Source organism: Gorilla gorilla, chromosome 5 (genome assembly GCF_029281585.2).
Source record: "Gorilla gorilla gorilla isolate KB3781 chromosome 5, NHGRI_mGorGor1-v2.1_pri, whole genome shotgun sequence".
Lineage (NCBI taxonomy): Eukaryota > Metazoa > Chordata > Mammalia > Primates > Hominidae > Gorilla > Gorilla gorilla.
Window position 1 is genome coordinate 116962514 of NC_073229.2, and position 7519 is coordinate 116970032.

The window sequence follows — 7519 nt, forward strand, 5'->3', positions numbered from 1 at the left end:
GCAGATTAGTCATAAAATAAGAGAGAATTAGTAAATTAGAAGCTGAGCCAGAAGAATTCGGAAAATAGCACAGAGAGAAAAAAATAGATGGAAAATATAAGAAAGAGGCTAAGAGATATAAATGAAAGTTAGATTATTTAAAATACATTTAACTTCAGCTTGGAAACAGAAAAGGCCAAAAAATATTTAAAGAGAAAACAAGAACATACAACAGGTCCAAACAAAACATCCATCAAATTCCAAGTACGTTAAAGAAAGATAAATCCAAACGTTGAAATATTTTAGTGAAATTACAGAAAATAAAGGACAAAGAGAAAACAATGCCAAGAATAGCTAGAGAAAGACAATAGTGAGTATGAGATTGATATAGAATTATAAAGACCAAGTAAAGATATATCATGCAAATATTAATCTCAAAAAAGTTGATATCAGATAAATGTTTTGGAAGAAGTAAATAGAGTCTTGTAACAATATAAAGTTTTTAACTCATCAGAATAGTACGAGCTGAATTCATGTATTTTGAAATACACAGCCTTAAAATGAATAAAGAAAGAATATACAAAGACTCCTTTCAGGAATCATTTCTTTAGTTCCTACTAGAGAAGCTTCTCTTAACATGTGGAGCACCGGAAACCACAAAGAGGCGGTGCAGCATTCTGTCCTAAGTGTGAAGTGGATTCTTGGTGTTGCTGTGCTGCAACTGCCATTTGCTAATGATGACCTTGCTTTTCTTACTTAGAGTAAGACAGAGAGACAGCAGTCAGCCTGAGCGGTTTCCATTTATGAAAGCAAAAAACAAAAACAAAACCACTCTAAATTTGCAAACCAAAATAGACTATAATCAGAGTGGAAAATTTTAACATACCTCTCAGTAATTAACAAAACAACCAGACAAAAACAACAGTGAGTTTATAGAAGGCATGAACATACAAACACAACCACAATAATAGAATAATAAACTTTATTTTTTAGCACACCTGGACCACTTACAAAAATTGATTTTGTACTTGACTACAAAATCTCAACAATTATTGGAAGACTGATACAGTATAATAGTCTCTCATCACAAAACAATTAAGCTAGAAATAATGAAATAACTTTAAAACATTTCCTGTAGTTAGAAATTTAAAATTGTATTTGAATGTACTCATGAAAAAACACTTTTAAAAAAAACAGAAATTAGAAAATACTTTCATCTAAACTTTTCTCTTTTTTTTCTTTTTTTTTTATTATGCTTTAAGTTCTAGGGTACACGTGCACAACGTGCAGGTTTGTTACATATGTATACATGTGCCGTGTTGGTTTGCTGCACCCATTTACTCGTCATTTACATTAGGTATATCTCCTAATGCTATCCCTCCCCCCTCCCCACACCCCATGACAGGCCCCGGTGTGTGATGTTCCCATCTTTTCTAATCCTTGTAAATGCAGCTAAAACCATATTTAGGGGAAAATTTAAAATCTTAAACAATACATTATAGAGAAAGAAGCCTGAAAACTAATGAGGTAAGGATCCATCTGAAGAAGTTAGAAAAATTATAACAAATAAACCCAAGAAAATAGAATGAAGAAAAACTTTATTAAGAGCAGAAAGTGATGAAACAAACAAATACTATGGAAAGGATCAATAGAACACAAATTTTATTTTTGGATATTGTTAATAAAATTGTCTAACTTGACAGAAACTAAATTAGAAAAAAAAAGAGATGAGTAAGCAATATCAGCAATGAAATAGAGCACACAACTGCAAATGCTACAGACATTTAAAGAACAGATTTTATATATTAAAAAAAAAAGAAAAAACTTTGGCCAGCACAATGGCTCACACCTGAAATCCCAGCACTTTGGGAGGCTGAGGCAGGTGGATCACCTGAAGTCAGGAGTACAAGAACAGCCTGGCCAACATGGTGAAACCCCATCTCTACAAAAATACAAAACTTAGCTGGACACGGTGGCAGACGCCTGTAATCCCAGCTATTTGGGAGGCTGAGGCAGGAGAATTGTTTGAACCCGGGAGGTGGAGGTTTCAGTGAGCCTAGATGGTGACATTGCACTCCAGCCTGTGACAAGAGTAAAACTCCATTTCAATAAATAAATATTTTTAAAAAGAAAAAATTTTATACCAATCAATATGAATGTTTCAGATACTTATAAAATATACCAAAGTGTCTGTCTAAAAAGGAAATTGAAACACTGTATAGTCCAGAAGATTGAATCGATAATTTTTTTTCAAAGAAAACTCTAATTCAAGATGTATCTATCAGTAAGTTCCAGAAAAGCTTCAAGGAAGAAATATTTTCTATCTTACGTAAACTCTTCCACGAGGGGCAGGGGTGCTGAGAGAAAGAGAGAAAGGAGAATGGCCCAATTAATTCCACTGGGCCAAAAGTTCTTCAAACTGGATATCACAAGACTGCACTTTCAAGATCTCTCAATCTTTCTTTCCAGCTTGTATTATGTTTAATACTGAGTATGACATATTCTCAAAATTATTTTTTCTTATTGATATTTAAAAAGTTATATTCTTATTGATGACATAATTTCTTCTGCAGTATCTTAAGTATAGTCACAGAAAAAGGAAAAAATAAAAGTAGTCACTTTAAAAAATATTTGGTGCTGGCAGCTCCAAATATGGCAGTGGTTAACATTTGAAACCTCCAAACTCATTAAACTCTTTAAAAATTATATGTCACAGTAGTCTCTATAAAAGGGTAAAAAATGATTTGTTTTACAATATTGCTGTATATATCATAGCTCTTCCCCGCCTTTTTCAAGATACCTTCTATAGTTTGCAAAAATGTATTTAACTGTTTCCATAAAATGAGGTAACAGAAAAAAAGTATTTATGTATCCTTAAAGACAAAATTTTAGATTAAAATATTTCTACATGAATCTATGATTATTTAAACAGTCCAAATTAAGTAATTTGATGGAATCTCAGAGGATTTTAAAATGAAAAGGAAAATATCAATTTTTCTACTATCTACCGAGTTCTTCATGTTTGGTTTACACAGTTTAAAAAGTAGGATCTGAACATCAGTAAAAGTAGGAGAAGTATTAATAAAGCCTGGGAGATCTTAGAAGATCAACATGTGACACCCTCTCATTCCAGTTATTCAGTAAAGTTTATGAAATGTTTGGTATAAGGAGATATCTTGTGAAAACACCTAAGGGGATTAATATGTGTGGATGCATTGTGATAATACATAGACCACACACAGGTTAGGAGGTGAAGACAAAAGGAGTAAAGAGAAACCCACGCTTACTCACAAAAGTGCCTGAACACTGGAATCTTCAGAGTTCTTGAATCTTGTGAGGCTGTAGGCCTTGCACAAGCCATAAAATTGGGATTGGAGAATTGTTTAAGGTGATTTTTGCCCAAGTTTTTTATTGTGATGAGAAACACATAAGAAAATTGAGCATCTTGACATTTGTAAGTGATAGTTCAATAATACTAAATACATTCGTAACGCTGTGCAACCATCACCACCACCTACCTTCAGAACTCTTTCCATCTTGTAAAACTGAAATTCTATAACCATTAAACAGTAACTCCCCATTCCTCCAAACTCCAGCCCCTGTCAACCACACTATATTTTCTACTGCTTATTATAATTTGGGATCTTACATTTAGGTCCTTGATCCATTTTGATTTTTTATTTTAATTTTTGTATATGGTGTTAAGTAAGGGTCTGACTTCACTTTATATATATATATATGTATATATATAAAATATTAGACAAATATATATGTGGATATATATATTAGTCATATATATATATGTGGATATCTAGTTTTCTAAGCACTGATTGTTCAAAAGACTTGCCATTTACCTCACTGAATGGCAATGGCCCCCTTGTCAAAAACCATTTGACCATATATATCATGGTTTATTTCTGGGTTTTCTATTATTTTCCATCGCTCTGTCTCTCTGTCTTTATGCCAGCACTATCCTTTTTTTGATTACGATAGCTTTGTAGAAAATTTTGAAATCAAAGTTTGAGTCCTCCATCTTTGCTCTTTTCCAGGTCATTTTGATTATTCAGAGTCCCTGAGATTTCCTATGAATTTTTAGATGAGTTTTTCTATTTTTGTAAAAATGCCATTGGATAGGGATTGCATTAAGTCTGTAGATTGCTTTGGGCAGTATTGAAATCTCAATGGGATTAAGTCTTCCAGTCCATGAGCACGGGGTGTGCTTACACTTATTTTTGAATTCTTTATTTCTTTTAGCACGTTTTGTAATTTTTATTATACAAGTGCTACGATCTGAATGTGTGACCCCAAAATTTATGTGTTGAAACCTAATTCCCCATGTGATGATATTAGAAAGTGAGGCCTTTAGGAGGTGATTAGATACTGAGGATGGAGTACTTATCGATGAGATCAGTGCCCTTATGAGGGGCTGAAGAGACCAGTGTTTTCTCATTTAGCCATGTGAGGATTCAGCAAGAGGACTTTCACAAACGGAAAAGCAGGTCCTAACCAAACAGAATCTGCTAGTGCCTCTGTCTTGGATTTCCCAGCCTCCAAAGCTGGGAAAAATAAATGTCTGTTGTTTACAAGCTACTTACTTTATGGCATTTTGTTATAACAGCCCAAACAGACTAAGACAACAAGTCTTTTGCCAACTTGGTTAATTCTTAAGTATTTTGTTGTTTTTGACGACATTGTAAATTCAATTTTTTTTAAACTTTCTTTTCAGATTGTTCATTTTTAGTGTATAGAAATGTGACTGATTTTTGTATATGGACTATATAACCTCTTGCTTTGCGGAATTGATTTATTAGTTCAAACTTTAGGAATTTTTTTATAAAGTTCTACATATGAGATCATATAATCTGCAAATAAAGATGTTTATTTCTACCTTTCCAATGTAGGTGCCTTTTGTTTCTTTTTCTTTCCTGATTGCTCTGGCTAAACTTCCAGTACTGTAACAAATCTGTAACAAATAGAATTGGTAAGAGCAGGCATCCTTGCCTTGTCATGTTTTTAGAGGAAAAGCTTTTACTCTTTCACCATTGAGTATACTGTTACCTGCAGGATTTTCATATATGACTTTTATTATATTGAGGTAGTTTTCTTCTATTCCTAATTTGTTTAGTTTTTGTATCATGAAAAGGTCTTGAATTTTGTCAAATGGTTTTTCTGCATCAACTGAGATGATTATATGTGTTTTTTCTTCATTCTCTTAATGTAATGCATTATACTGATCAATTTTTATATGTGGAGACCATTCCAGGAATAAATCCCACTTGGTCATGGGGTGTAATCTTCTTAATTTACTGCTGAATTCAATATGCTGGTATTTTATTGAAGACTTTTTACATTAATGTTTATTAAAGATATCTATAGTTTTCTTTTTGTGTAGTGTCTTTTTCTGGCTTGGGTATCTGGAAAATACTGGCCTCATAGAATGAGTTAGAAAGTGTTCCCTCCTCTTCAATACTTTGAAAAATTTTGAAAAAGATTGGTATTAGTGCTTCTTTAAATATTTGGTAGCGTTCACCAGTGAAACCGTCAGGTCAAGGGCTCTCTTTATTAGGACTTTTTTTTATTATTACTTCAATCTTCTCACTAGTTATAGGTCTATTCATATTTTCATTTATTTGTGATTTAACCTTGGTAGATCTCATGTTTCTAGAAATTGATTCATTTCCTTTAGGTTATCAAATTTGTTGGCATACAATTGTTCATAATACACTCTTAAAATCCTTTTTATTTCCATAGAATACATAGTAATACTCCACTTTTATTTCAGATTTTAGCAATTTGAGTCCTACTCTTTGTTCTTATTAGCTAGCTAAAAGGTTTCTCAATTTTGTTGATCACTTCAAAGAACTAGCTTTGGTGCTTTGATTTCATTGGTTTTGGGTTTCATCATATTCTCTATTGCTTTTCTGTTCTCTATTTTGTTCACCTCTGCTCTAATCTGTCTTATTTCCTTTCTTCCACTAGCCCTGGGTGTATCTTGCTTTTCTTTTGCTAGTTCCTTAAATTGTAAAGCTTGGTTGTTGATTTGAGATTTTTCTTGATTTTTAACATAGGCATTTATAGCCGTAAATTTTACCCTTTGCACTCACTGTATTCCAAAAGTTTTGGTATCTTGTGATTATGTTTTCATTCATCTCTTAGTTTTTCTTTAATTTTTCATGTGATTTTTTTTCTTTGATCCATTGTGTTTAAGAATGTATTAATTGATTTCCACAAATTTGTGAATTTTCCTCTTTCCTTTCTCTTATTGATTTCAAACTTCATCTTATTCTGGTCAGTGAAGATACTTTGCATGAAGTGTATCTTTTAAAATCTATTAAGACTTATTTTCTGGTCTAACATATGGTCTATCTTGGAAAATGTCGCATGTGCACTTGAGAAGAATGTGTCTGTTATTGTTTTTGGGTAGAGTGGGCTGTATACGTCTGTTAGATCTTGTTGGCATACTGTGTTGTACAAGTCATCTATTTCCTTACTTCTCCCTGGTTGTTCTATACATTGAGAATTTGATTTTAAGTCTCCAACTATTATTGTAGAAAAATTTCTCCCTTCAATTCTGTCAGTTTTTTAAATATATTTTGGTGGTCTGTCATTAGGTATGTACATGTTTATGACTGTGATATCTTCTTGTTGTATTAAAACTTTTATAACACAAAATGTCCTTCTTTGTCTTTTCCAATTTTTTAAAAATTTAAAACATATTTTGTCTAGTATTATTATAATCACCTTGCTCTCTTTTGGTTACTACCTGCATGAAATATCTGTTCCCATCCTTTACTTTTAATCTATTTGTGTCTTTGGATGTAAATTTAATTCAAATATAGGAAGCAGGCAGTTGAATTATGGTTTTTTAATCTATTCTACAAATCTCTGTCTTTTCATTGGATATTTTAAATTATTTTCATTTAAAGTAATTGCTGAGGCTGGGCACAGTTGTTCACACCTGTAATGCCGGTACTTTGGAAGGCTGAGGCAGGAGAATCACTTGAGGCCAGGAGTTCAAGAGCAGCCTGGCCAAAATGGTGAAACCCCGTCTCTACCAAAGATACAAAGATGAGCCAGGTGTGGTGGTGCGTGCCTGTAATCCCAGCTTCTTGGGAGGCTGAGATAGGAGAATCACTTGAATCCGAAAGGCGGAGGTTGCAATGAGCCAAGATCGCGCCACTGGACTCCAGCCTGGGCAACACAGAGACTTCGCCCCCAACCCCCCATAAATAAATAAATATTAAAATAAAATAAAGTAATTGCTGATAAGTAAACTTACATCTGTCACCTTGCTATTTGTTTTCTATATGCCTTACAGCATTTCTGTCCCTCACTTTCTGCATTGCTCATCTCCTTTGTGTTTAGTTGATTTTTTTTAAGTAAAACATTTAAAGTTCTTTTTTATTTTCTTTTGTTTGTATTCTATGGCTATTTTCTTTGTGGTTATCATGGCAATTACATTTATCATCATACAGTTATAACACTGCAATTGAAATTTATATTAGCTTAACTTCAATAACATGCACAAGCATTGCTCCTT

At 32.9% G+C, this 7519-nt stretch overlaps 1 non-coding gene across 1 annotated transcript; it reads left to right on the forward strand.

The window, feature by feature from the left end:
- Nucleotides 1–561: 561 nt before the first annotated feature.
- Nucleotides 562–774, forward strand: LOC115935042 (small nucleolar RNA U3). The gene has a single exon (XR_004070765.2). It is a non-coding gene; the product is annotated as a small nucleolar RNA U3 (small nucleolar RNA).
- The last annotated feature ends 6745 nt before the right edge of the window (nucleotides 775–7519 follow it).